The following is a 15,737-nucleotide window of genomic DNA, read 5'->3' on the forward strand; positions in this document are numbered from 1 at the left end:
GAGTGATATACAAACATGTTGGAGGTCGAAAACAAGCAAGAACGGCACGAAGAGCAAAGGTATCACGATACCTCTAACAATATAGAAGATTGAAGACTCCCTTCAGTGGTATCATGGTATCCTCTTTGAGTATTGCGATATCCACCTTCCAAGGAGGACCTTAAGGCTCAATACTACTCGAGATTTCACGATATCCATTTATGGGTATTGTGATACCACCTTTGTCAAAGGACAAACTTGGATAAGAAAGGTAGTCTTTATCTACTCGGTCCACCAATCACCCAAGGCCCGTGTAGGGGCATTTTTGGCAAGAAAAAGTCATCAAAAGACACTTTAAAAAACCAAAACTTGTTGAGGAGGAGAGACACACATTAACTTAGTTTTCTCTGGGTTTCTCTTAGTTTTCTCTGCACTTTTTTTAAGGTTTTTATTTTCTCATCTTATACCTTAGCTTAGAGTTTATTTTGTTGCATTTACTTCTTATTCTTTATGTTCTTAGTGTCAGTTAAGTTAATTATTATTGTAGCTAAGGTTTATTTACACTTTCAGTCTTTGTACCCTGCTTGTAAGACATTTCTAGTTTAAGTTTAATGAATTTCAGTTTCTTTTGCTTTAAATCTGTCAAAACTTGTTCCTTTTATGTTTATTGCTATAGATATTCTTGTTAAATATTTTTAGTTTCATATTGTTTACATTTTCTTGTAAAAAAAATCCAAACTTTGATATTTTTCGTGAGCTTTACTTTCATGGCTACTTTGTTTTTCATTTCCATGCTTATTTCTTTTACTTTGGTCATGAGTAGCTAAATCTCAAAGGAGGTTGGTTGATGGAGATGTGGGTAAACTAAAATCTTTGGACAAAGTACTAAATCAAATAGACCTAAGAACTTAAAAATGACGCCTAAAAGGACAAGAAGGTAATCCTCATGTGCACTGCTCATTAATCCCGAATTAACTGGTGAGATTGGAAGATATATCAAAGCTAATTGTCTAAGTCGGTAAAATTGATATTGGAAGATAAAATGGAGCCACTAAGTAATTTAAGCAGTTTAAGACCCTTATTCGAGGATCAGTGAATCACATCGAAGTCAACCAACCACCATTAGATATTTATTGGATAGTCCCTTAGTTTTACCTTATTTGAAATTTAGTCCTTAGAGTAGCATATTTAATTTTCTTATAATATTCTTTTATTATGAATTGTCGTACTATAAAATTGTATTAGTAACCACTTAAACTCTATTGTATATGATAATTATTGCTCAATTTCCATCTCCTTTGGGTTCGACCCCTTGGAATACTTTGTGTTCCATCAGAGCTATAAATATTACAATTGACTTGTACTCTGTTGGGTCACCGGGACGCCCCGTGGCATAGTGGAAAATTTATTCTGGCGATCCAAACCATGAATCAGTGCACAAGGAACGAATTGAGAAGGAAATGTTTGAAAATATACCTTTTGAAATTTGAAAAATAAAAAGGAACCACTACTGGTTTAATCCCCCTTGCACACTGCCGATCCAAAGTTGTAACAGAATTGTCCTAGCCTCTACATAGTCCATCGAGTTGCGAACAAACGAACAAAAACTCTCTCTGAATGTTTCAGAGAGTGTTTTCTAAAAAAAATTGTGGTCGCTAAACCTAGGTTTCTTTTCCTTTTCGTGGTTAACCTTGGTAACACTCTCTCACCTTAGGGTTTTATGATTCCCTTTATTTTAATATCCATATTAAAACCAAAATCACCCTTTTTGGTGCCAAAAATATATGGAAAACATCATAATGTAATATCCTTTCCAAAAAGATTTTAATTTGCATATATTTTATGTTTGACTGAAATTATTATAACACTTTATTTTAATAATTTTGGTAAACAATACATATTTAATATTTTCTATGGATCAAATCCATACATTTATTTTAACTATTTTCTCTATTCTTGTACAACAAATTTGTACATATACTATGTTTATTATTTAACATTTCAAATTAAATTAATTCAATAATTAATATAATTCTAGTGACAGTTAAATTTAATATCAACTGTGTTTAGATTCTGTTCATTTCAACTATATGGTGTGACCTTGTAGGCTCTTGTAACATTGGTAGTAATATTAGAACACTTCTAACGTTTCAAGCAATGAGTGACGTCCAGCAATGCATCATCGCTACCCAAGTTACAAGAAGTCATGGTACGACTTAACCTTTCTATGATAACTTTTCATGTATTATATCCTTTTGTCCTCTATATCTCGATTGGACACAAGTCATGGAATAGTCTTACTTACAAAGTCCAATCTCATGTTTCTTGATATCTAAAGTAGACTACAATAAACAAATAAGTGTAATATCTTATATCAACTTCTTTGAGCATGGCCATGCATTTCTAGTCTCACTTCATCAAGTTCCCTAAGATATTTCTCCCATTATGTAGAAGGGACAAATTCTATATTGATCAATCATATCCCACTACATAGATTGTGGCATACTCAACATCAGTCTTTATAGTACAACTTGTTATGGTGGACGTTTGATTGTATCAAAATATACGACTCACGATATTGAGACGGTGATGATCTCAAGTCTAAGGATCATATACATAATTATTGTAACACCCTATACCTGGTCCACTCACCCAACTCAAGCTATAAGGTATTACAATTGTAAAACATTAACTTTACTCACTAATCAGTCATAAATAATCAAATAATTCATTTCATAATTCAATTACAACCATTTCCATGTCATTCAATCATATCCAGACCTAAATCAAGCTTACGGAGCATCTAAAACAAACCGGAAATAGTTTTGGACTAAATTGAAGCTTTTACAAAAATTTAAGTAAAAAGTGAAAATAAGGGTCACACGGTTGTGTGACAGAGCTCGGCCGTTCTGGCTCAAGAACATGGCCATGTGACCAAACCGTGTAACAAACTATGCCTATGTAACTTAGGGTTACACGATCGTGTCGTTAGGTTATGTAACCCTCTGAGGCCGTGTAGACAAACCTGCACAGAAAATCAAAGAGGCCATATGGTCGTGTCATATAACCATATGTGGCACATAGTCGTGTGGCTGACCGTGTCATAGGCCATGTACACCTAAAAGTACCTTCAAAAATAAGAAAATTCAAACCAAAAGACTTAGGCCACAAACCATACCATATCCATCCCTTAAACCTATCTAAAATACATTTAAACATGTCAAAATATGCCAAATAACATTCAACCTAAGTTCCTAACCAATGTGCCCTCATTGGCACCACAATTCAAATATAAACCATTATCAATCTATACCATCCATTCCTTGAACTTAATACCAAATTAAACACATTACATCATTACTCACATTACTAACACATTATCAACCATAGTTTATCTAGTTACTTAAACATTTATACCAAAATAACCATTCAAAATGTATTTAGATTCCAAAACATGTATTTACCATCACACACCACAACCAACCAAAATACTAATTTGAACTTACCTCAAACACATATTATGAACTTCAAATGACACAAAATATAACCTTTGTATTGAAAATTTACATAGCCAAAACCCTATTTACATGCCACTTATAACCGAGCCAAAATAAGTAAATAGCTACCGAAAGAGTTGTTGGATAGTGTGATCTCCAACGATGTTCCAGTCGACAGCAAGAGTCTGACAATCTACAAAGAATAAAACCAGCTAAAGTAAGCTTACATAAACCTTAGTAAGTTCGTAAAACAAAACATTACATACTTGTCAATTTAAGTTTACTATTCATACATAACATAGAAATTACAATCCTTTGTCTTGATCCCTAATTTCTACCATGCCAAATGGTTAAGCTTGGATAAATCAAATCATCAAAACATAACATGCCAAGATTCATATATCAAGCTATACTCAACACAATATAATTCAACATATCATCTTGTTTCAATTCCATTTCAATAATTAATTGTTTTTCCTGGAGAATAATAGTAAATTAGCTTCGAATACACGGAAGGGTAATGCTCACACAAGCTTCAGAGAATTCGCAACACATGCAGGATCTCAAGCCATCGGTATGGTATCCATCATCGGTACATAGTTCCCACTAAATATAACACCGACACAAAGTGTCTGCTACTGTAACATCGGTACATAATACATGCTGAATATAAATCCTAATGACATGTTATTTGTATCTTAGTTATTCACTAAGTTCACACGGGCTTTAACCTGTATTCTATAACCTTCTCATCTTTATACTATTATACCATGATCATCTTGCTCATATACATTTCATATGATATACCATTCAATTCACACATACTCCTTTACCATACTTACAAATCAATCATTCATTTCCAATCTCATTTCTTACCTCAATTAATCATGTTCACTATAATTTATATATACATAAACACATATATAATTAAATTAAATCATTATAAACATAATAAACCTAATATGAACTTACCAAAATGTAATAACTATCGACACCTTGGCGATGACCACTCGATAACTTTTCCTTTCCCGCGATTATCAATCGATTGATCTGTTTCTTGATCTATATATAATAATTTAGCTCAATTAACCAATTCAAATACCTTAAAATATTAAATTCATGTAATTGACCCTTTATGAATATTTTACACTTTTACCCTAAACATTTACCTTTTATTCAATTTAGTCTCTAATCCCAAACTTATACAATTATCACAATTAAGCCCAAAACCAAGCTAACCAAATTTTACTTATACTTATCCAACCCATAATTATTGAAATTTCACAATAATTTCATGGTAAATTTATTATTTTATCAATTTAGTCCCTAAACTTAAAATTAACCAAAATCACTTTACAAAATAATCCTATTTAATTATTAGGCTTATAAATCTACCATCAAACTTCAAAAACATCATAATTTCATCAATGCAATAAATCAAAACATTTAAAAATTTTACAAATTAGTCCCTGAGTTATCTAGATTAAGCTGTAACGATCTCAAAAACATAAAAAAACACTAAAAATGGTATAAAAATTGACTTACATGCAAAGAAATAGCTTGTACGAACCTCTTAAAGATTTCCAATGGTGGTTTCGAGTGGGAATTTGAAGAAGGAAGAAGATGACTTACAGAATTTCATGTTTTTGTTTTATTTAACTTATTATTTTAACATTTTCATATAAAATTAACATATAATTAATTTATTTCTACACCAAAACCATCCACTATGATATAATTACGGTTAAATTACCATATAAAGCCTTTTAAATATGTTTCTATGCTTATTTAACCAATTTTAATCAATAGTGATTAAGTTTTATTGCTTTTACGATCTAGTCCTTTTCTTTAATTAAAAATCAAATCACTAAAATTTTCGAATCAAACTTCAATACACCTATATAGTCACTCCATAAATATTTAATAAAAATATGTATGGCTTAGTTTACGTAAATGAGGTCCCAAGACCTCATTTTCCAAAATCACTCTATTGAACTATTCATTAAATTAGCAAAAATTATCATATCAAAATTCAATATAATACTATATTTGACTCCTAAATATTAAATAATAATATTTACAGACTCACTTGTCAGATTTGTGGTCCCGAAACCACTATTTTTGACACCACTAAAAATGGGTTGTTACAATTATCACTATGAGTAATGTTGTGACTATTACATAATAATCTAAGAAACATACTCATAGCGGGTCAGTCTAGTATGTTGTGCTCTAACACATACTCATGTGTTGATTTTGGCATCCTTACGTCAATGACAATACTTTTTCATCAATCAACTACACATTAGTCTTAATGCATTATTATTGTCCAAGCCCACAATAATACTTGACGAAGGACCTTTTAAGAATAATCATATTATTCTCAGGACTTTATTATTAATCAATTTATTTACACACATAGAAAAAAACTAAAATAACAATGTCTTATATTAATAAACAAGGTAAAACGAATATGTGATTACAATAATATCATGATTGGTTTTTGGGCATACTCTAACAAAAATAGGATCATATTGGGAGAACAGATTTATCCCAAAGAGATTTAGAATATCCAATGAGGGTAACACACTGTTGATAAGGTCATTGGACGAGCATTGATTAAGTAGCTTTTGTAATGATATGTAGTTAAGGAGAGCTCAGTCATGATACTATAATGGAATGACTTTGTGACTAAATTAGTTTATAATTAATAGGCGAAAAGCTCGAACTTAATTATATATTATTTGAGTCCTAAGTCCATATGTCAAATCGGTCCCTCTGCTAACTCATTGAAACCAAAAATGAATTGCATGTAGAACCAAATCAACAAAAGTGATTATAAATGATGAACTTGGAGAAATGGGTCGCATTCACAAATGAATTCATTTTTTCGTTGAGTATAAAAATGACTTGAGAATTAATTTAAGGTTTTTGAATTATTATTTAGTTAATTGTAATAAAATAATTGAAGTTCAAATATGAAATTAAATTAATTAGTTATTGTGAATCCATTGAATATATGAAAATTAAATATATTTCCTCAGAGATTCTTTTACGATAAAATCATCCTCGACTTTAACGAAATTAGAATTGGGTTGAAAAATTATTTAATTCGAAAATTAATTTAGTTAATTTCATTTAATTAGATGAATAATATTTATTTTGGGTGTAGAAAAAAATATTAGGTTGGATTAAAATATAAAGTACTGGATCAAAAGTCCATTAATCTCATATAATTGGACACAATACATGAGAGGCCCAGTTCCCCTCATTTTACATGTGAAGGGAGGCTACCCTCGTGATTTTATCTAGGTGTGTCGCCCCCTCGTCTAGTTAGGCTAGAAGAGTACTTTCTATTAAATAAATATTATTTGTGTTATACTTATTCAAGCAAGATTCTCCTATTTCTTGCTATAAATAAATGACACTGATAGACCTATTAACAATATAGAAGTTTCAAATATTGTTATTCGTCAAAAAGTATTGGCTATTTATTTTATTAGAATAAATTCTATTTCTAAGAATAATAAATTCTTCAAGTTTCTTTTGAAAGAACTTGTTAAACTAAGTTTTATTTGATAAAAGATTTTGATATAACAAATTAAAAGGGTTTTTGAATATAAGCTAAATTTGACAAAATAATTTTAAATTTGAATTCTAAGAAATAAAATTTTTAATACTTACAATAAACTCTTAGAAAATTTTGAAACAATTTTAAAATCAAGTGAAAATGTTGTTAACCAAGTCAAAATGATCTCAATTAAGTTAAAATCATTTTAACACATCAAAAATGATTTTTCAAACAAGTCAGAACTGTTCCAGGCCAAAAATTTTCGATACCATTTGGCCAAGTACCGATAATTTTTGAAAATAATCGATACCCTTAGTAAAATCAAGACCAAAAAGGCATTTTATCAAAACCCTAAAAATTATTGATACCATGATTTCGGTATCGATACTTTTTGAAAATAATCGATACCTTTGTTAAAAATGATACCAAACTTGTATTATATTTCTCATAAACCCTAAAAGGTATCGATCCGGTATCGATACCTAAGGAAGTATCGATAAAATATTTTTTTAAGTGTCAATTTTTTTTCATTCTAACTGTTACTGAATAAGCATTTATGACAAAAAATATCGATACCCTTTTTGAAGGTATCGATACTAGAAGTTGTAGGTGAAATAAATGCTCTGGTTTTAGATCCCCAATGGCCATATTAATTTCTCCAACATCCTCAACGGCTAAAAATCTATTAGGGGGTATAAATACCATCTTTTGAAGTCCTACAACATCTGAGAAAAGCACTTCAAGCAAAAATCATCTATCAAACAATCTTAGAGTTTAAATTTTCATATTCTTTTTACATACACTTGTAAGATTTATCTCCTTCATTTTGCTCAAGTGTATTTCATTACATTTGTGCTTCAATTTGCAAACAAATTTATCTTGTAAGGATTGTTTCTTTGTTTGCTCATTTGTATCTCTTTGAGAGGTTTTGAAACTTAAGATTTGGGGTAGAAATCTTAAGGAGTTGTAAGGTTAAACCTTGTCCTCAAAGGTTGAACAAATTAGTGAATTTGGGATAAATCCTTAGTGGTGAAAAGCTAAGGTAGTGGAGTAGGCAATTGGGGTTGAACCACTGTAAATTCTTTGTGTTCTTTTTTTCATTCTTGTCTTTTTTTTCACCAAAAAAATTTAAAGGCCAATTCACCCCCTCCTGGCATTTTAGGTTTGCTTCATCAAGCTTTCAGAACTATTTCCCAATTGAAAGTAATAAATTGCTTTTCGTTGTTTTTGGTTCTTGTTGTTTGAGCCCATATTCGAAGCAATTCACGGTACAAGGATAGTAGAGAAGGTTGTTCAATTGAAAGTCAGGAACACTCTGAATTTGTCTCGCACAAAACACAGGTAGTTTTCGATATATTGTTTCTTCCTATAAATATCACAAATCGACTCAGTTTTGAAGAATTGTAAATTTCCATTGTAACAGTAAGCCGTTTTCATAATCGAATTTTTCTAACACATTAGCCATATTGATATGAGCAGCCCGATCCAACTCAAAGTCCATGATAGAGATGAGCTTAGTTTCCCTCAAGGCCCAATCACAAGATCCAAATCTAAGAAGTTGAAGTCAAAACTCAACTTATTCGTTCAAGACTTTATCATGAAGAAATTTCGAAAAAAAAGGTTGAAGATCTAAGACAATGGACTTTGGAGTTCAATACAGAGCAAGGATGAATTAGAAGGGACCAATTTTGTTTGTGGACTAAAGATCTCAATCCATGATGACAAGCCTGTCACGTCTTAAAAATCGAGTTAGTAGAAATTGGGGTTAGTGAACCAAGACTGTCACACCCCAATTTTTAAAAGTTATCTTTGCGCATTAGAAAATAATAATAATTTACTCTAGTGGTTAAGTAGCGGTAGAGTTCTCCTTGAAGATTTGAGCTTGAGTCCTTTCCTTCACATCATTTTCTATTTTGAGCAATTTTGCTTCAAACTCCTAGTTTGTGTTATGCCTTGTTTAAAAATAAATGTTGTTAGCATTTAATAAAGCATTTGAAGTGGTTTAGTGGTTAAGCATCTTAACTAACTCCTAAATGACCCAAGTACAACTCTGCATACCATCAACTTTTTTTAATTTCATGTAAAAAGTTGGTCAACTTTCCCATGCAAAACCGTCCAACCTTAAGCATGTAACTCCTATTTTTAATTTGTTTAGTAACTTCATATTTTACATTTTGAATAGGTGAAACTCCTAAAGTTATTGTGATTAGCTCTTCGTAACTGATGTGAGCTTGCCTACGAACCAAATGGAGAACGAACAAGCCATCAAGCTGCCCATTGGTCCAATAACGCGAGCTAGAGCTAAACGATTCAAAGATTCTATTTTAGCAATGGTGGAACGGGTTAAGGAAAATGATAGCAAGGAGTTTAAAAGCAGTGAACATATTCAACTTCTTTGAAGTCAATTTCGTTCTAGCTAATTAATTTGATCTTGGAATTTAGACCATTTAAATAAACATTTAAATAAGTTTCATTACTGACTTTTAAATATGTCTTAATTAATTTAAGTGTTTAATATGTCTTGATTTAGTTAAATTAAAGATGTCTTGATGTCATTTAGTTTGTCTAAATTATTACATGTTTTAAATTTGTCTAGCCGAATTTATGTGTTATGATTTGTTAATATTTAAGTTGTCTCAATGTTATTTAGGATGTTCACATTATATTTTAATTTAGTTCGATGAATTTGCTTGAAATTAATTAAGTTCATGTTTATTTTTAGGTGCAAATTAATTTGGAGATGAATTGGGCGATTCATGCATGGAGATTCAATGAATTTGAAGATGCATGTGCAAATTGAATTAATGCATTAAAAGTTTTGATGAGTTGAATGAATTTGAAAGTAGCACTGTCAAGTTGACTATACATTGTCAATATTTGTTGAGTTGTCATAGACTTATAGTAATCATAGCGTTCAGATTGACGAATGCTATTTGGAGAATTGTAAGAATGGGTTGATTAAAGCGACGATTCATGGCTTAATTCAACGTTGTAATTCTTATTTGAAGTTACAAATTGAGTCTTAATAAATTTGTGAATAAATTGTAGAATTTTTTAATTTTAAAATATAAGTTAATAGTTGTTATAAATTGATTTTTAATATGTTGGAAGTTGTTGAATTGGGCTTATTTAAGACGATCGTTGATCCAGAGTTCGTGCAGAATTCTTGACCAATTGGTAGATAGAAGGCATTGTTACAAGTGTGAGAAAATTACGGCTAGAGAAATTCATTTAGGATGTTAATTTAGATAATGTAGTTAACGTTGATAAATTCAAGTTGACAATTTGTATTTGGATTTGATTAGAATTTATTGCAAGTTGTGAACAATGTGTGCTAATAAGTTCAATGGATTGTTACAAATAGTTTTACAAGCAAAGATTTGAATATCAGCAAGTTAATATAAGTTAAATACACTTTCGTATTAGATGCTCACAGATCAGCGTTGAAATATTTTGAAAGGTAATCTTGATAATACTGATGGAATCTTTAATTTTCAGAATCTTGCATTGAGCTAACATGACGATGATAGCTTCGATATGGCAGGATAGGAATCTTATAAGCATATACAGCTTATCATTAAGAGTTCAATGAAGATTGTAATAGTGTTACGAAATTATATGTGATGACTACAAGTATGGTGAGCAATCATTGATAAACGATGACATTAATGCTAACATTGATGCTGAATGCATTGAAAGATTGAGGATATAGAGGTTTGAATAGCTTATTGAATCGAAATGCGAGTAATCTGATCACAGTAGTAATGTCAATTACGATAATTATTGAAAATATTAAGCATTGATGTATTAGCCATGTTGTAATATTAGGTATGATCGATAAGCTTTTAATCTAGTATGATAATCATATTTTGACATGCAATATCGTAAAATATGTAACTTTAATGACATGATGTCATACCTTAAACTCATTAGTATAGTGCATAAGAATCTTGAGCAGATTGAATATAGACTGTCTGAAGATCATGTATATAAGTGATCTACAATCTTTTTAGTCAAATTGTCCATTAATGAGTTACCAATTTCAACTAAGATTTAGCATAGAAGTTTAGTATCTTTAAATTATACATTTGTCAATCTTAATGTTACAAGATTTGGATTGTAGTTACTATCATAAGATGATCTATCTGCATATAATATTAGATGTTGATCAATCTTAAGATGTAGTTAAATCGATACATATTAGTCGATTAATGGTTAATGGAGTGTAATCAATTTACGTTACAATGTGTGAGAATTAATGTCATGATACTTAAGCACATTAGAACATAAATTGACATATTATTGAATTAAATTAAATTTATGATCAATATAAGTTAATTGTATAGCAATTCATTTTAGTATTAAGTCATCAATTTCAATCAATTCATACTTAGACATATTATATTACGTTCTAAGCATGACTTGATGTTATAGATTGATATAATTCTTATGATGATAAGTTATGATAATGCGTCAATTAATTTCTATACAGTATCAATGTAATTAGCAGATTTGATAATATTGAGTCTGAAGATTTTTAATTATTATGAGTTATGAAACTTGAATGCATTAGATGATTAATATGGATTTATAGACATCTATTAATTTCATTAATTTAGCTCATTAGCATTTGACAATTATGCATTTAAGATGATCTCTATGAATTATGTCACAATTTTACTATTGCTAATGACTTAATTCAACTAAATTCTTCGACATATTAACTGATTGATTAAATTAATCATATGTGACTATGTCGATTATCAATCATTAAATGATTTTAGCATTAATGCTATTTCAATTGTTGACATATTATAGTGGCAACACTATCTTTGGCCCGAGGAATTAGCCATACACACCGATCATGAGTCCTTGAAGTATTTAAAGGGCAACACAAGTTGAATAAGCGACACGCTAAGTGGGTAGAATTTCTCAAATCTTTTCCCTACGTTATTAAATATAAGAAAGGTAAGGAAAACGTAGTGGTGATGCACTATCTCAAGGTATCGTTGCTAAATATTTTGGATGCTAAGTTAATGGGGTTTGTATTTCTTAAAGTTTTATATGTCAACGATCTTGACTTTGGTGAATTCTTTAGATTATGTGCAAAGGAGCCTACGAGAAGTACTATCGACATGATGGGTACTTATTCGAGAAGGAAAGCTTTGTATACCCCAAGGTTCCGTCGAGAAGTGTTGATCGAAGAAGCCCATAGCGGAGGATTAATGGGGCGCTTTGGTGTCGCTAAGACATTAGCTACACTCCACGAACATTTCTTTTGGCCTAAGATGCGATGAGATGTCGAGCGATTTTGTAATCGATGCATTGCGTGCAAACGGGCTAAGTCGCGAATAAAGCCCCACGGGTTGTATAAACCATTGCCCATCCTCAAAACCCTTGGTCCGATATCTCAATGGATTTCGTGCTTGGTTTACCAAGGAGTAAGAATGGCCGAGATTCAATATTTGTGGTTGTAGATAGGTTCTCAAAAATGGCCCATTTTATAGCATGTCATAAAAATGATGATGCCGTTAATATTGCTAACTTATTTTTCAAAGAGGTGGTCAGGTTGCATGGCATGCCTAGAACGATCGTGTCCGACCGAGATGCAAAATTCCTTAGCCATTTTGGAGGACACTATGGGGCGTCTTGGAACGAGTTTTTGTTAACCACTTGCCATCCGCAAACGGATGGCCAAACCGAAGTGGTCAACCGAATTCTGTCTACATTTCTTCGAGCTATTATTTGGAAGAATTTGAAGGCTTGGGAAGAATGCTTACCACATGTGGAGTTTGCGTATAATCGAGCTGTTCATTCAGCTACCAAATTTTCTCCTTTGAAATTGTCTATGGTTTCAATCCATTAACTCCACTTGATTTATTGCCATTGCCTTCTAATCAACTTGTTCATGAAGATGGGAAGCGCAAAGTCGATTTCACAAGCAATTGCACCAACGAGTTCGAGACAATATTGAGGCCAAGACTAAGAACTATGAGCAACATGCTAACAAAGGTCGTAAGCGAGTTGTGTTCGAACCGGGAGATTGGGTTTGGTTGCATATGCGCAAGGAGAGATTTCTTATGCAAAGGCGATCCAAACTTCTTCCGAGAGGGGATGGACCGTTTCAAGTCCTTGAGCGAATTAACGATAACTCCTATAAATTGGACTTGTCTGGTGAATATAATGTTAGCGCGACTTTTAACGTTTCTGATTTGTCTCCGTTTGATGCAGATTCCGATTTGAGGGCAAATCATTTTGAAGAGGAGGGGAATGATGTGAACTTGCCTACGAACCAAATGGAGAACGAACAAGAAGCCATCAAGCTGCCCATTGGTCCAATAACGCGAGCTAGAGCTAAACGATTCAAAGATTTTATTTTAGCAATGGTGGAACGGGTTGAGGAAAATGATAGCAAGGAGTTTAAAACAGTGAACATATTCAACTTCTTGGTCAATTTCGTTCTAGCTAATTAATTTGATGTCGAATTTAGACCATTTAAATAAACATTTAAATAAGTTTCATTCTGACTTTTAAATATGTCTTAATTAATTTAAGTGTTTAATATGTCTTGATTTAGTTAAATTAAAGATGTCTTGATGTCATTTAGTTTGTCTAAATTATTACATGTTTTAAATTTGTCTAGCCAAATTTATGTGTTATGATTTGTTAATATTTAAGTTGTCTCAATGTTATTTAGGATGTTCACATTATATTTTAATTTAGTTCGATGAATTTGCTTGAAATTAATTAAGTTCATGTTTATTTTTAGGTGCAAATTAATTTGGAGATGAATTAGGCGATTCATGCATGGAGATTCAATGAATTTGAAGATGCATGTGCAAATTGAATTAATGCATTAAAAGTCGATTAATTTTGGTGTTCTTCAAGGCAACTATTCGCCAAGAGTGATCAAGCTTTTCATCCTTTCAAGCTTGGCGATTCTCTTCCCAAGGGCGTATAAAAGCTGTTCACACTATGTCTATTCGGTTCACCATGTTCACACTTCAAGGCTCTTCAAAACCGTCCATTCACACTTCTAAATGGTCGCTCAAGTTGCCAATTAATGCTGGTAATTTTTCATCAATAGTTGCTTCATGAATGACCTCATTAAACTCCATTGGTCGAATGTAGTCTGCCATTTTCCAAGTCCATTGAAAGCTCTTCCTTGGTCTCTATTCACCGAACCTTGATGCAAGCATATACATGAATTGAAGCTGAATTTTTGTTCAATTTTGCTTAGAAATTAAGTCTAGAATATGTCCATTCGGCTACTAAACATTAGACTATAAATAGTTGCTCAATTTCTTGTAAAAGGACTTTTGACAAATTTCAATGAAATATCATTTTAGTGAGGCAATTCACTCTCTTTATTCTCCAAAGCTCAAATTGACTTATCTTCAACAAGTGGCGTCAATCTGACTTTGTTCCGAACTTATCACCATTGGTGTGGCGTTCTTCCTACCGTAGGTTCCTATTTTGCTAAATAGAGGGTCTCGGTTTTATACCAAATCCTTTCTTTCTTTGAAACCTTAAGCCCCGGGTCCTTATTTGCTAATAAGGGTTCGACTTGTTTTCATTGAAATATCCAGCAAACAACACTCCATCAAACTCCCTTGTTTCCCCAAAGCCATTTAATTTTAAACACCAAGACTTGAATTTATTTTAAAGCCGACACTACCTAATTTCGATCGGGAAATATTACGACTCGTTATTTCATACGAAACGAGCTCGTATCAGTTGGTATCAGAGCTGGTTAATTTAGGTACGTAAATTGTAGTTTTCGAAAAAAATCAAAAAAATCGAAAAGAAAAAAAATTGAAAAAAATATTGCATACGGTCTAGGTGCGGACGAAAAGACGTGAAAGATCCGTAAAAAAAAAAGAGTCTGGAAACACTTCAACAAAAATTTTCCCAAAATCACTTTCTACACTCCTTTATATCCATCTTAGTGAAATTTCACGCTATTTAAAAAAAAATTTATATATACGCCACATCTTCAAACCATTCTTTTCTTTCGAGCCTACCTAAACCATATCATATTCCTTTGTTTAGGCCCTTGAAGCCGACCCACAAGTGGGATAAGTCTAAGGTAGCTTTTTAGAATATCGAGAGTCGGATTTGAGAGGTAAAAGGCAAGAGAGTACATTAAGATAAAAGCCGAAAATAGAGTGAAACACGAGAGGAGTGAATTCTTTTCTTGTGAGTGAATTGTGAGGTTTTTTTGGTGAGGATATTTTCTTAATTTTAATCATCATGTCAAGGAGCCCGGAACGACGAGCTACAAGTGGAGGAGCCTCGAATGCCGCTGGTGGAGGAGTTAATCTTCAACCAAGGAGAAACGTTCCCGGAGGCGGAGTGCCCGATCTACAAGTTCAAGCAATCGTGCGAGAAATTTCTCGTTTGTTCCAACCTCAATTCGATTCCCTTCATGAACGAATGGAACAAATGGAGGAACGAAGCCAACGTGCGAACACCCCTCCTATTCCGAGAAGAGAGCGAGAACGTCCATGGCAACATGCAAATGATCTATATGAAGCAAGTGACGTTGAAAGTGATCGAGCTTCGCGACAAAGTGCAAGGCGAAAAGGCCAACGAGCACGGGGACCAAGAGATCGAGAGAGGATTGATGATGATTTAAAAAACATTAAAATGGCGATTCCTGCTTTTCAAGGAAGGTCGGATCCCGAGGC

This window comes from Gossypium raimondii, chromosome 3, assembly GCF_025698545.1.
Source record: "Gossypium raimondii isolate GPD5lz chromosome 3, ASM2569854v1, whole genome shotgun sequence".
Taxonomy (NCBI): domain Eukaryota; kingdom Viridiplantae; phylum Streptophyta; class Magnoliopsida; order Malvales; family Malvaceae; genus Gossypium; species Gossypium raimondii.